The sequence below is a fragment of the Bubalus kerabau genome, chromosome 10 (genome assembly GCF_029407905.1).
Source record: "Bubalus kerabau isolate K-KA32 ecotype Philippines breed swamp buffalo chromosome 10, PCC_UOA_SB_1v2, whole genome shotgun sequence".
NCBI lineage: Eukaryota > Metazoa > Chordata > Mammalia > Artiodactyla > Bovidae > Bubalus > Bubalus kerabau.
This window is the reverse complement of record NC_073633.1, coordinates 54,892,588-54,908,557: the sequence shown is the minus strand read 5'-3', so window position 1 is coordinate 54,908,557 and position 15,970 is coordinate 54,892,588. Positions and strand designations below refer to the sequence as shown.

General features: G+C 37.7%; 1 long non-coding RNA gene across 38 annotated transcripts in view; it reads right to left on the bottom strand.

Annotated features, from left to right (window-relative positions):
* The window catches only part of LOC129621379 (uncharacterized), a 454,544-nt gene that overhangs the window by 350,479 nt on the left and 88,095 nt on the right, over positions 1–15,970 (bottom strand). Inside the window, exons 9-10 of one of the 38 annotated variants that reach the window (XR_008699288.1) lie at positions 8,698–8,749; positions 4,573–5,019 (exon numbers count right to left, since the gene is read on the bottom strand). The exons of 36 other annotated variants lie outside the window; for them this stretch is intronic. This is a non-coding gene — a long non-coding RNA (uncharacterized LOC129621379). Of the gene's footprint in view, positions 1–4,572; positions 5,020–8,697; positions 8,750–15,970 lie in introns of those variants that run through there. One more of the 38 variants, XR_008699275.1, reaches the window with a different exon arrangement.

Below are 15,970 nucleotides of genomic sequence, written 5' to 3'. Positions count from 1 at the left end.
GGACATAGCTACTCAAGAAAACCAGCAGATTACTGGTAGCAAATGAGGTTCAAGTGGTGAGTGAATTTGAGAGGCAAAATAGAAAACCCACTCAAAGAAAGGAATAGGGAATTTCAGTATCTCTTCTAGTCTGAGATTATGGTCCTAGGTAGGAAATGCAGCAACCACAAAAAGAACCAGAAATTTAGTGGGAAGATACTTGACTAGTTTCCCACAGAACCCTGACTGATTTCCTGATTATGTTCATGCACAGGGAAGACAAAACAAGGCCTGAGAACAAGTAAAAACTGAGGCTAATCTGAAAACAACATGAACATTCCATGTGCTTTCCAATGGACACAGAGATCAACTGGCAAAGAGTGGGAGTTTAGTGTTTGTGCAAAGTTCCTGGCCAATTATTAATTAACTAATAACATACACAGGCCCATGGGAAACCTCTAGGTGACCAGGTTGAAAAATAAAAACAACTGAAAAATCAGAACACAGATATCAGTGGTAGCACATCACAGGGTACACAGATTCCACAGATTAAGCCCAAGAAAGTTACTTTAAAAAAAGAAAAGAATTTTTGGTTTCCACTGCAACGTGTAATGGAGAAGGCAATGGCACCCCACTCCAGTACTCTTACCTGGAAAATCCCATGGATGGAGGAGCCTGGTAGGCTGCCATCTATGGGGTCGCACAGAGTTGAACACGACTGAGCGACTGAACTGAACTGATACCAATGTGTCGTGTTCAACTTGCAACAAAAATGTACAAGTCATGTTAAGAGGCCAGAAAAAAAAAAAATGGTCTGAAGAGACAGAGCAAAATCACAACTATTATAAGCTTTGACACTGACACTGGAAATAAGCTTGTCCATTTTTTCACTTGATCAAGTGAAAAAATTGACAACATGCAAGAGCAGATGAGTAATATAAGCAAAGAGGTGGTAATTCCAAGAAATAATCAGGGACTTCTCTGGTAGTCCAGTGGTTGATATGCCATACTTCCAATGTGGGGTAGGGGAGTGGGTTCAATCCCTCATCAAGGAACTAAGATCAGACATGCAGTGTGGTGTGGATTAAAAAATTAAAAAGAAAAAAGAATCAAAAGGAAGTGCTAGAGAGCAAAAACACTTTAAAAGACATTAAGAATGCTTTTGATAATCTCATCAATAGACAGTATGATTTAGAAAAATAGTGATCTTGAAAATACATCCATAGGAATATTCCAAACTGAAAAGGAAAAATAAAATTTTAAATAAAAGGAATAGAATATCCAGTAACTTGGGACAACTGCAAAAGGTATAACATACATATAATAAAAATGCAGAAGGAAAATAAAGGACAGAAAAGATATTTGAAATAATAATGGCAATGTAGTGTGTGTATGCATGCTAAGTCACTTCAGTCATGTCCGACTCTGTGACCCCCATGAACTGTAGCCTGCCAGGCTCCTCTGTTCATGGGATTCTTCAGGCAAGAACACTGGAGTGGGTTGTCATGCCCTCCTCCAGGAGACCTTCCTGACTCAGGGATCGAACCCACATCTCCTATGGCTCCTGCACTGCAGGCAGATTCTTTACTGCTGAGCCACCAGGAAAGCCCCAATAAAGGCAGAAAATATTCCAAAATTCATGACAGATACCAATCCACACACCCAGAAAGCTCAGAGAATACCAAGTATATTGAATACCAAAATCTAGGCTGAGGAATATCACATTGAAATTGCAGAAAATCATAGTCAAACACGAAATCATGAAAGCAGCTAAAGAGAGAAATCACTTTAGAAGTGTATATATAGAGGAACAGGAATAAGAATTACACTGAACTTTTCTTTAGAAGCCACACAAGTGAGAAAAGATTAGAGTGAAATATATAAAGTGTTAAAAGAAAAATGCATCAATCTAGAGTTCTGTATCTTGTTAAATTATCCTTCATGGTAAAGCAGAAATAAAGGCTTTATCAAGGAAAAAAAAAAAAGGTGGGGGTGGAATTTGTTGTCAAATCCATTATTTTAATTGAAGACTTCACCCTGTCTCAGTAATAGACAAGTGATCCTTCATGTAGAAAATAAGTAAGGATATTGCTGAAGACCACCATCAATATAAACTGACACTCATAGAATACTTCACTCCAAAGCAGCAGAATATATATCCTTAACCTAACTTGGCATAACACCCCAAACAGATTCCATTTTGGTTAATATAATACAATGAATGAATTTAAAAGAATAGAAATTGTAAAATATGATCTTAGACCACAGAGTAAAGTGTGAAATATTAGTCACTCAGTTGTGTCTGACTCTTTGCGACCCCATGGACTATAGCACAACAGGCTTCTCTGTCTCTGGAATTCTACAAGCAAGAATACTGGAGTGGGTTGCAGTGCCCCTCTCCAAGGGATCTTCCCAACCCAGGGATCAACCCTGGGTCTCCCACATTGCAGGCAGATTCTTTACCTTCTGAGCCACCAGGGAAGCCCCTTAGACCACGATGGAATTAAACTCAAAATCAGTAACAGAATATATTACACAACCCACTTCTAAATAATACATGGGTCAAAGTATATTTTTTTCAAAATTTTAAGAAAACTAAATGAAAAGGAAGATACAAGTTACTGAAACTTGTGAGATACAGAGAAAGCACAGTCTGGAGGGAAACTGATAGCATCAAATGCTTATGCTGGAAAAGATGAAAAGCTCTATAATCAACAACCCATACTTCCATCTTAAGGGAAACAGAAAGAGAAAAGCACCATCAGCCTAAAGCAAGCCAAAGAAAAATACAGTTAAAACTAGAGTAAACGCCAAAGAAATGGAAAATATGAAATCAATACAGAAAATAAAACTAAAAGCCGTTTCTTTGAAAAGATCAACAAAATCAATAAACCTCTAGCAAGGCTAATCACGAAAAAAAGAGAAGAAAAAATTATACTTTATCAGAAATGAAAGATGGGCCATCTCTACTGGTCCCATAGACATCAAAAACATAGTAAAGGTATATTATTAACAGTTCCATGATAAACTTGATAACCTAGACAAAATGAGTCCATTTCTTGAAAGACATAATCTGCCAAAACTTACATAAGAAGTAATAGATGGTTCTATTTCAAACTTTGAATAAATAATCAATAATCTTCTAACGAGGAAGCACAAGGCCTAAGTAGGTTCACTCATGAATACTATGAAACATTTAAGGAAGAAATGACATCAATTCTCTGCAGTCTCTTTCAGAGGATAAAAGCAGAAATAATATTTCCTAACTCATTCTATGAGGCCAGTATTATCCTAATACCAAAACCAAAGACATTACAAGAAAACTAGTGACCAGTATCTCTAATGAACATAGATGTAAAAATCCTCAACAAAATGTTAGGAAATGAAATCTAACAAATACATAAAAAGAATTGTACACCATGAGCAAGTTGGATTTATCCCAGGTTTGCAAGGCTGGTTCAACATTCAAAAATAATTAATGTAATCTATCACATCAAGAGATTAAAAAGAAAAATCACAGGATTATATCAATCCATGCAGTTTTTCCATGGATGCAGTGCTTTTTGCACTGACAAAATCTAATATCCATTCACAATAAAAACTCTCAGTAAACTAGGAATAGATGATAACTTTCTCAATTTGATAAAGAATATCTATATCATTGACTCGATGGACATGAATTTGAGCAAGCTCCGGGAGTTGGTGATGGACAGGGAAGCCTGGCATGCTGCAGTTCATGGGGTTGCAAAGAGTCAGACACGACTGAGCGACTGAACTGAACTGATCTACAAAAAAAAACCTACAGCTAATATTACACATTATAGTGAGGGTGTAAAAACTTTCCCACTAAAATCAGGTACAAAGCAAGAATGCTCCCTCTAAAATGAGAACCACCATAGGATTTAGCAATTCTACTTTTGGGTATTTATGCAAAGAAAATAAAAACATTAACATGAAAAGATATGTGCACACCATGTTCATTATATCATTATTTATAATAGCCAAGAAATTTAAACAACCTAAGTGTCCACAAATGTGATATATGTGATGGAATATTGACCAGACCAAAGTCACCCCATCTGTCTGACTCTTTGTGACCCCATGGACTGTGGACTGCCAGGCTCCTCTACCCATGAAATTCTCCAGGCAAAACTACTGAAGTATCTTTGATGAAGAAGTATTCCTTCTCCAGGAATATTATTCAGCCTTAAAAAATAAGAAAACTTTGTTGTTTGCAACAATATGAACAGACCTTGAGGGCATCTTGCTAAGTGAAATTAGTCAGATAGAGAAAGACAAATGCTGTATCACCTCACTTACATGCAGAAGCTAAACAACAAACAAATTCAAAATAAAAAAGCATGAATTCATGGATACAGAGCACAAATTAGCAATTACCAGAGGTGGGGGTGAGGAGTGGGTGAAATGGAAGAAGGAGGTTAAAAAGTACAGACTCCCAGCTATAGAGTAAATAAGTCATAGGACGTAATGTACAGCATGGTGATTAGAGTTAAGAATATTGTGATGTATATTTGAAAGTTGCTAATAGAGTAAATCTTGAATATTTTCATCACAAGAAAAAAATTTTGTAAATCAGAAGAACAGATGTAAATTAGATTTATTGTGGTAAAATTTGGGGGTAGAATTTGAAATTAAAAACAATACCATTTACATTAGCATGTAAATAATGAATTACTTATAAATCTAACAAAATATGTACAAGATCTGAGGAAAATTACAAAATCTGTGATGAATGAAATCAAAGAACTAAATAAATAGAAAGATATTTTATATTCATGGAGAGGAAAATTCTATATTATCAATATGTCAGTTCTTCCAAAATTATTTTATAGACAAGGCAAACCAAATCAAAATCCCAGAAAGTTATTTTATGGATCTCAACAAACTCATCCTAAAGTTTATATGGAGAGGCAAAAGATCCCAAACAGTCAATGCAATATTAAAGAAGAACAAAGCTGGAGGACTGGCACAGCAACTTCAGACTTACTCTAAAGCCACAGTAGTCAAGACATTGTGGAACTGAAAAAGAATAAACAAACAGATCAATAGAACAAAGAGCGCAGAAATAAATCCCTATAATATAGTTAATTGATTTTTGACACAGGAGCCAAAGCAAGACAAAGTTACAAAGATGGTCTCTTCAACAATGGTGCTAGAACAATTGAATATCCACATGCAAAAAAATGAATAGACACAGAATATATAGCCTTCACAAAAGCTGACTCAAAGTGGATCACAGACCTAAATGTAAAGTGCAAAACGATTAAATCTCCTAGAAGTTAACATGAGTTAGATGGCCTTGGTTATGGCAATGACTTTCAAGATAGTACATCAAAAGCATCATCCAACAAAGGAATAATTGATAAGTGGGACTTCATTTTTAAAACTTCAGCTCTATGAAAGACAATGTCATGAGAATTAGAAAACAAGCCTCACATGGGAAGAAATATTTCCAACAGACGTGTCTGATAAAGAACTATTATTTAAGGTATACAAAGAACTCTTAAAACTCACTCATAAGGAAACAAACAACCTAGTTTTTAAAATGGGACCAAAGTCTTCACAGCTCACCAAAGAAGATACATAGATGGCAAAAAGCATATGAAAAAATAGCCCATAGCATATGTCATCAGGGAAATGCAGATTAAAGCCATGAGATGCCACTACATACTTATTAGAATGACCAAATCCAGAACAGTAACAATACCAAATGTTGGTGAGGTTGTGGAACAACAAGAATTCTCTTTCATCGCTGGTGGGAATACAAAATGGTGCAGCCACTTCAGAAGACAGCCTGGTGGTTTTGTTACAAAGTGATATACTCTTACCATATGATCCAGCATTTTCATTTTTTTGGTATTTACACAAAGGAATTGAAAATGTATATCCACTCAAAAAATCTACACACTGATGGTTATAGAAGCTTTATTCATAATTGCCAAACCATAGAAGCAACTAATATACCTTTTAGAAAGTGAATGGATAAACTGTGCTACATTCATACAACAAATATTATTCAGAGCTAAAAAGAAATAAACTATTAAGCTATGAAAAGTCACAGGATCCTTAATTACAAATGACTAAGTTGAAAGAAGCCAATCTAAAATTGATGCTTTTGTTTTTGTTTTTTTTTATTATTTTTTTTTAATTTTATTTTATTTTTAAACTTTACATAATTGTATTAGTTTTGCCAAATATCAAAATGAATCTGCCACAGGTATACATGTGGTGTTGGAGAAGGCTCTTGAGAGACCCTTGGACTGCAAGCAGATGAAACCAGTCAATCCTAAAGGAAATCAGTGCTGAATACTCATTGGAAGGACTGATGTTGAAGCTGAAACTCCAAAACTTTGGCCACCTGATATGAAAAACTGACTCATTGGAAAAGACCCTGATGCTGGAAAAGATTGAAGGTGGGAGGAGAAGGGGACGACAGAGGATGAGATGGTTGGGTGGCATCACTGACTTGATGGGAATGAGTTTGAGTAAGCTCCGAGAGTTGGTGATGGACAGGGAAGCCTGGTGTGCTGCAGTCCATGGAGTTGAAAAAAGTCAGATACAACTGAGGGACTGAATTGAATTGGACTGTCTCTATGACACATTTTGGTAATTATTGCAAGATTTCAAACATTTTGATTGTTATTAGTTTTGTGTTGGTGATCTGTGGTCAGTGAGCTCTGACGTTACTATTGCAAAAAGGCTGCAGTTTGTTGAAGGCTCAGATGATTGTTAGCACTTTTTAGCAAAAGAGCATTTTAAAATTAAGGCAGGTACAGTGATTTTTCAAACATAATGCTATTTCACACTTGCTAGACTATAGTAGAATGTAAACGTAAGTTCTACACGCACTGGGAAACCAGAAAGTTGATGAGACTTGCTTTATGTTGATTCTTGCTTTATTGTGGTGTTCTGGAACCAAATCCTCAGTATCTTGGAGTTGGTGATGGACAGAGAAGCCTGGTGTGCTGCAGTCCATGGGGTTGCAAAGAGTTGGACACGACTGAGCAACTGAACTGAACTGCATAATTTCAACTCTATGAGATTCTAGAATAGGCAAAACTACAGACACAGTAAAAAGATCAGTTGTTGCCAGAGGCTGGAGAGAAGAAAGGATGAATAGGTGGAACATAGTGAACTTTTAGGACAGTGGAAGGGCACTATACGATACTATAATAATGAATACTTGTCAATATATATTTATCTAAACCTTTGGAATGTACAATACTAAGTTATTGTTTAGTTGCTAAGTTGTGTGAGACTCTTTTGTGACCCCATGGACTGTAGCCCACCAAGCTCCTCTGCCGATGGGATTTCCCAGCCAAGAATGCTGGAGGGGGTTGCCCTTTCCTTCTCCAGGGAACCTTGCCAACTTAGGAATTGAACCCATGTCTCCTGCATTGCAGGTGGATTCTTTACCAGTGAACCACCAGGGAAGCCCCACTAAGAGTGACCCTTAATATCAACTATGGGCTTACAGTGATGTTGTGTCAGCGTAGGTTGGTCAACTGTAACAAATGTATCACTCTGGTAGGGATGTTGATAATGCAGGAGGCTATGCATGTGGAGGGATAGTGAGCTTGTGAGAAATCTCTGTAACTTCCTCTTAGTTTTGCTGGGAACCTAAAGTGTTCTAAAAGAGTAAAGACCAAAATTATATTAAAAATGAGATGAGATAAGATAAAATAAAATAAAAATCAGTGGTTGTCAGGGGTTTGGCAGAAGGGGAGGGAGAATGAATAGGTAAAGCTTTGAGCACTTTTATGGTAGAGAAGAGTTGGACACAACTGAGCAACTTCACTTTCTCTTTTCACTTTCATGCATTGGAGAAGGAAATGGCAACCCACTCCAGTGTTCTTGCCTGGAGAATCCCAGGGACGGGGGAGCCTGGTGGGCTGCCTTCTATGGGGTCACACAGAGTTGGACACGATTGAAGTGACTTAGCATGGTAGAGAAACTTCCATGTGAAACTAATGTGGATACATCTATATGTCAAAACTCACAAAAAATACTACATAAAGACTGAAACTTGAGCTTCCCTGGTGGTCCAGTAGTTAAGAATCCGCCTTGCAATGCAGGGGACAAGGGTTCGATCCTTGGTCCAGGAAGATCCCCCATGTCATGGGGCAACTCAGCCCATGTGCCACAACTACCGAAGCCCGCACACCCAGAGCCCAGGCAACAAGAAGCCCATGTGCACAACTAGAGAGGAGCTGCTGCTTGCCACAATTAAAGAAAAGCCTGCATCCAGCAGTGAAGACCCAGCACAGCTATAAATAAAAATAAAGTATTTTTTAAAAAAGGAATGAGCCTTTTGGTAAAGGATAGACAATAGTTAAGGCCTTACAAATAGCTGTGAAAAGAAGAGAAGTGAAAGGCAAAGGAGAAAAGAAAAGATATACCCATTTGAAGGCAGAGTTCCAAAGAATAGCAAGGAAAGATAAGAAGGCTTTCCTCAGTGATCAGTGCAAAGAAATAGAGGAAAACAACAGAATGGGAAAAACTAGAGATCGCTTCAAGAAAATTAGAGATACCAAGGGAACATTTCATGCAAAGACGGGCTCAAAAAAGGACATAAATTGTATGGACCTAACAGAAGCAGAAGATATTAAGAAGAGGTGGTAAGAATACACAGAAGAACTGTACAAAACAGATTTTCATGACCCAGATAATCACAACGGTATGATCACTCACACTCACCTAGAGCCAGACATCCTGGAATGTGACGTCAAGTGGGCTTCAGGAAGCATCACTATAAACAAAACCAGTGGAGGTGATGGAATTCCAGTTGAGCTATTTCACATCCTGAAAGATGATGCTGTGAAAGTGCTGCATTCAATACGTCAGCAAATTTGGAAAACTCAGCAGTGGCCACAAGACTGGAAAAGGTCAGTTTTCATTCCAATCCCAAGCAAAGGCAATGCCAAAGAAAGTTCAAACTACCGCACAATTGTACTCATCTTACATGCTACTAAAGTAATGCTCAAAATTCTCCAAGCCAGGCTTCAGCAATATGTGAACCATGAACTTCCAGACATTCAAGCTGGTTTTAGAAAAGGCAGAGGAACCAGAGATCAAATTGCCAACATCTGCTGGATCATCAAAAAAGCAAGAGAGTTCCAGAAAAACATCTATTTCTGCTTTATTGACTATGCCAAAGCCTTTGACTGTGTGGATCACAATAAACTGTGGAAAATTCTGAAAAAGAAGGGCATACCAGACCACCTGACCTGCCTGTTAAGAAACCTGTATGCAGGTCAGGAAGCAACAGTTAGAACTGGACATGGAACAACAGACTGGTTCCAAATAGGAAAAGGAGTACGTCAAAGCTGTATATTGTCACCCTGCTTATTTAACTTATATGCAGAGTGCATCATGAGAAATGCTGGGCTGGAGGAAGCACAAGCTGGAATCAAGATTGCCAGGATAAATATCAATAACCTCAGATATGTAGATGATACCACCCTTATGGCAGAAAGTGAGGAAGAACTAAAGAGTCTCTTTAGAAAGTGATAGAGGAGAGTGAAAAAGTTGGCTTAAAGCTCAACATTCAGAAAACAAAGATCATGGCATCCGGTCCCATCACTTCATGGCAAATAGATGTGGAAACAGTGGCAGACTTTATGTTTTGGGGCTCCAAAATCACTGCAGATGGTGACTGCAGCCATGAAATTAAAAGATGCTTACTCCTTGGAAGAAAAGTTATGACCAACCTAGATAGCATATTCAAAAGCAGAGACATTACTTTGCCAACAAAGGTCGGTCTAGTCAAGGCTATGGTTTTCCCAGTGGTCATGTATGGATGTGAGAGTTGGACTGTGAAGAAAGCTGAGCGCTGAAGAATTGATGCCTTTGAACTGTGGTGTTGGAGAAGACTCTTGAGAGTCCCTTGGACTGCAAAGAGATCCAACCAGTCCATCCTAAAGGAGATCAGTCCTGGGTGTTCATTGGAAGGACTGATGTTGAAGCTGAAACTCCAATACTTTGATCACCTGATGTGAAGAGTTGACTCATTGGAAAAGACCCTGATGCTGGGAAAGATTAAGGCAGGAGGAGAAGGGGATGACGGAGGATGAGATGGTTGGATGGCATCACTGAATCAATGGACATGGGTTTAGGTGGACTCTGGGAGTTGGTGATGGACAGGGAGGCCTCGTATGTTGCAGTTTATGGGGTCACAAAGAGTCGGACACGACTGAGTGACAACTGAATAACAATATATAAATATTGGTTCATAACTGTCACAAATATATCCCACTAAATGCAAGATGTTGATAGAACAGAAAATTGGGTGGGTTGGAGGAGTATATATGGAATGCTGTTTATTTATTCTATAATCCTAAAATTGTAAGTCAAAAGTATATTTTTTAAAAACATTGAAACATCCCTACACATACACACAGGAATGGCTGCTATCTGTCCCCCGCCCTCCCAAAAAAACAGGCATTACCAGGTGTTGGTGAGGATGTATAGAAACTAAAACTTGAATACTACTGGAAACAGTAGTATTAATGGCATAGTCACTCTGGAAAACATTTGGGAAGTTTAAGGGTAAACCCAGATTTACCATACAACCCAACAATTCCACTCCTAGAAATTTACGCAAAAGAAATTAAAACGTAAGTCTATACAATGAGTTATTCATGAATATTCATAGCAGTATTATTTATAACAGACCCAAACTGCAAAACTGCAAATGTCCTTCAAATGGCAAACTGGTAAACAAAATGTGGTATATCCATACGGTGGAATGGACAAATGGAATTTGTAAAAAGGAACGAGTCAGTGATTTGTGCTACAATATGCACAAACCTCAAACACATTATCCTAAGTGGGATGTGTTAGACAGGAAGAACTATATAATATATTATTCCATTTATTTTTAAATTTCAGGAAAAGAAACCATAGAGCAGGAAAGTGGATCCGTGGTTGCCTGGGGCTGGAAGTGGGGAGTGACAGTAAGGAAATTTATAGAGGTAAATGATATACTCTAAACTGGAATTGTAGCTATGATTATACAACTTCTTTAATTCACCAAAGCCATTAAATTGTACACTTATAATAGGTGAGTCTTATGGATATAAATTATACCTCAAAAAAGCTATTAAAAAGTATTTATAGTTTTCTGGTGGAAAAGAAAATAAAATCATTCCATATTGTTCAAACAGTCAAAATTAAATTTCATAGAAAATAATTCTAAGGAGTTAGAATTTTAGCCAATATGTAGAAGTACATACACTGATAATCAGAGTCCCTCACCAGGAATAATTATGATTCTAAAGCAAGAGCATTAATACTGTTGGTTGGCCAAACCAAGAGAACCCCTTCTTTACCAAAAGAACCTAAACTTTAACTAGCTGGATATTCTGTTATTTGTATCTGAATAAATCTTAATGGATAAACCTACTTTTCAGCAGAAGGAGTCTGAAAGAGCTGAATAACTTTTTACCAGGGAAGGCGTGAAATATTCTTACTAGAGTGAAGGGATGACAGTAATGGTTGGATTTAAGAAAAAATTTAAGCATCCATTTTGAAAACCAGCTGCATATAGCTATTCTCTGAAGAAAAAAAAGCAATTGTCATCATGAAAATATATTTATCGATATAGATCCATATAAATATAGATACAGAAACATATATCTATTTATAGATATAGATAAAGAAAGATATAGGTTGTTCCCTGGGAGAACTTGAAGAGCAAAATAGAAGACAACTTTTTTGTTTCGTTTTGTTTTTTGTATTTTTTTATCTTTATTTTTTAACATCAAAAACATTTTCTATTGGGGTGTAGCTGAGTAACAATGCTGTGATAGTCTCAGGTGAACAGTGAAGGGACTCAGCTATATATCTACATGTATCCATTCTCCCCCAAACCCTCTCCCATCAGGCTGGCACATAACATTGAGCAGAGTTCCATGCGCTATACAATAGGTTTTTATTGGTTATCCATTTTAAATATAGCAGTGTGTACATGACCTTCCCAAAGTTCTTAACTATCCCTTCCCCCCAGCAACTCTGAGTTCGTTTTCTAAGGCTGTGAGTCTCTTTCTGTTTTGAAAGTAAGTTCATTTGTATCCTTTCTTTTTAGATTCCACATATAAGGGATATCACATGATATTAGTAGGAGACTACTTTTACTAAGAGATTCAAGGCACACAAAAGTTTCAGATTTGTCCTCTGTCCTTAAAGCGCTGGAAAGGCAATCTTTGTAGAAGCAGGTGAATACACCTGGAGCAATTAGCAGATAACAGACATTGTACAATGAAACCATAGATTGTAGGGTATAACAATTCAATTCTGTAGAAGCCAAATCACAGACAGCTTTAAGATCCACCAGGATTAAAATATGCTACTTGATGGTGAAACCATACAATTGACTTAACTGTCCACACCCAAAACAAGTTATTTTGAACCACGTATTAAGTAGTCTTTTGAAGGCTTCTGACATCAACATGCTGTTAGATAATATTCATCAAGTGGTTTCACAGGAACAAGAGAAATTAGTGCTTTTAAAAGAAGTCATTTAAAACAGGCTCCCCAGGATCATTTCTGGATGTGCAAATTCACAGTGGATTATTTTTTGAATTTTACTTATCTCTAAAATCTACATATGAGATACAGCAGTGAACGTTTTGATAGATCAGTGCAACTTAAGCACTGCTATCATGACAGTCACCACAATTGGATTTTTTTTCCTTATTTTTTTCCATCTGCAGCCTTGCCTTCTGTTACTCTGGGATTTTTCAGAATGGCATCAACACAAAGACCTCTGTTATTTCAATACTATATGGAAAAGCCTCCAAGCAAAGGAATTTTTTTGTGGTTCAGACGGTAAAGAGGAGAACTGGGTTCGATCCCTGAATCAGAAAGATCCCCTGGAGAAGGAAATGGCACCCCACTCCAGTATTCTTGCCTGGAAAATCCCATGGATGGAGGAGCCTGGCAGGCTGAAGTCCAGGGGGTCACAAAGAGTCGGACAGAACTGAGCGACTTCCCTGTTCTTTTTTTTGGGAGAATTAAAGTCCTTTAATGTATGCACTGGTAGGGTTAATGAATCATCTGCTTTAAATGCATTCTCATTTGAAGCTGACTCCAGTAATCAGTTGTGTGAATTGCTTTTCCAAGAGTTGTCACCCACTCTCTCTTCCCCACCTTGTTCCATCTCTTCTCCCCTCTATCCATTAATGAACTTAATTTCAAGAGGTCTGAAGAGGCAATAGGTACATGGACTCCAGGAGGTAACTGGTTCCCTTGCGAAGCTGACTAGCTCTTTTGGCACTGAACCCACAATCTTTGCTCCTTTAATACCACGACCACTCATTGAGAGCTCAGAGGACCCATCTCCCCAACAACTAATAAATGACCTGCTGAGAACTCACCTACCACAAACTCCATCAATGGCAGATCTGGTGTCTAAATTTGCAGATAACTTTTACCTGCTGATAGCGTTTGAGATGGAAGCCCCTATAATAGAATTAAAACATCTCAAATACAACACTTCTCTTGACCCTGAGTAATTATCTACATAACAGCTACTTGCTGTGAAAATTTACAAAAACTCATCTCCATTGCTTTGTTCATTCTACTTCTAAATAGCACACACTGACTTACCTCATTATTCCTCATACCCAAACCTCACTTTCTAGCAAGCAAATCAACTTTTGGTGCCCTGTGCAAAGGAATAATTCCCAAGCGTACTTGAAGAACTAAAACTAGTAACTGCCAATAAATATTTTTAATTTTTTTCCTCTAGAGCAAATATGCTGTAGTATATTTAAAATCTGTTCTTTTCCCCAATATCCTTCTGAAAGTTGCTCCATTTTTAAAATTTTCTCAGCTTAAATTTTCAACTAAATGGAATAAGTATCTGACAGAGTTCTGTTCTGCCTTCACTTTCTATGGTATTTCTTCCAAAGTTGTTTATTGCCATTCTGACTTCTAAACTGGTTTTATAATTATGCCACACATTCCTATCACAATGAACTTCCTTGCCTTTAAAATTGTGTATATCAGAATTTAAACGCTGGTCACCACGACATTTGTGGATTTACTTGCCTCTACTAGTACTGGGTATCAGCTCATATAATACTTTCAATTTATTTCTTTTTCAGAGAAAAGGCCTAATAGAGTTAGTGAACAGCATTAATAGCCTAGGACCAAAATGACCCAAGAATGAAAGGAGTCTTTTTTTATTTTTTGCTTTATGTTAAAATCACAAATTTAACTTATGATGATTTGGAAGTGGAGGCAAATGTAACTTCTTTGTTTCATCTATATTTGATGTTTTCCTTCACAAGTTCTTACCCGCTGTTAAGTGAGAAAGAAAGAGCTAAATATTCGAATTCAAAGCTCAGTCTGATCTGATTATTTCTTCAGTCTTTTTAGAAAATGTTCAGCCTGTCAGACAGCATTTCCTTCCTACTATTTCTCTCTTGTGAAAGAACTGATGCTTTGGAGATGTGGTGCTGGAGAAGACTCTCGAGAGCCCTTGGACAGCAAGGGCAGCAAACCTGTCAATCCCACAGGAGATCAGTCCTGAACATTCATTGGAGAGACTGATGCTGAAGCTCCAATACTCTGGCCACCTGATGCAAAGAGCCAACTCAATGGAAAAGACCCTGATGCTGGGGAAGATTGAGGGCAGGAGGAGAAGGGGGTGACAGAGGATGAGATGGTCGGATGGCATCACTGACTCAATGGACATGAGTTTGAGCAAACTCCAGGAGATAGTAAAGTACAGGGAAACCTGGTGTGCTGCAGTCCGTGGGGTCACAAGTTGGACACAACTTAGCGACTGAACAATTTCTCTCTCAAGAGAACATTCTGGGTTTCTGGGCAGGATGGTGTCTACATATGCTGGTGAATGAGAGACAAACAGACCCCTTGGGCATGTGCTGGCTGACACCTGAGGGTCTCCAGGACAATGTCCAGCTGTTGTGTGTCCAACCAGCCTCAAAGCTGGAATTGTCCATTCTCTTGGTTTGGCCAATACTCTCTGTCATGGCAAGACTGGCTATCTGCTCTGCAGCCCCAAAGACAAAGGTACGTTGCCCTTTCAGGGTAAGCATCTCAGGCAGGTCCCTAGCCACTTCTCCTTGTCATGCCATACGCCCGAATTTATTTCATGGGGCTGCACCTTAAGTTAATGAGGGAAAGTCTGGAAGATGATACCATCCCAGAGTCTTCAAGGGAAGTTAGATAGGACAGACGAAGTGGAAAGAATCCCTTAGGCTTCAATATTATACTCACTCATATAACATATGTGCAAATGCTCTGGCTCTTGATATTCTGGACATATCAGCACTCACTCCTTTGGACATATCTAACACTGACTACTGTTAGTTCCCTTTTGGATGTTCAAGCTTGCTCTTACATGGCCTCAGCACATATTCTAAAGTACAATTGCTAGTGCTTTTGCCCTTGAATCCCTCTTTCCTCACCAAAAAATCTTAGGTATGAGGACTCAAAAATACACATAAGGATAGACTGACTAATACATAATAGAGTCTCATTCATTTGTGATGAGCCTCACTAAGGAATATTTTAAAAGAAATTCCACTTTTATAATTTTCTCACAATATCCATAATAACTCACAGGAAGCTAATTATATCATTCAATAAGCTTTAGGGAACAATATAGGGAAAAGAAAATAATTATTTTTAAGTACTATATTATTCTTTTGTAAGTGAAAAGTTATTTGATGTGCTTGGGAATACTTAAAAACTGTTTTAGTCACTCATATAGCATACATAGAGCCTAACTTTCACTTGCAATCTTTATATTCATCATCATAGAAGTGAAGTTTGTTCTCTTCAAAGGAAACTACAGATAGGCCATAACATCTAGTTTTAATCACATTACAAATGACTAAAGCAAAATTATTGAAATCTTCACATTGCAAATCGAATGTAAACTGATGTCAAAGTGGAAATGTACACATACACATCGTTTAATAAAGAATGCTGAAAATTA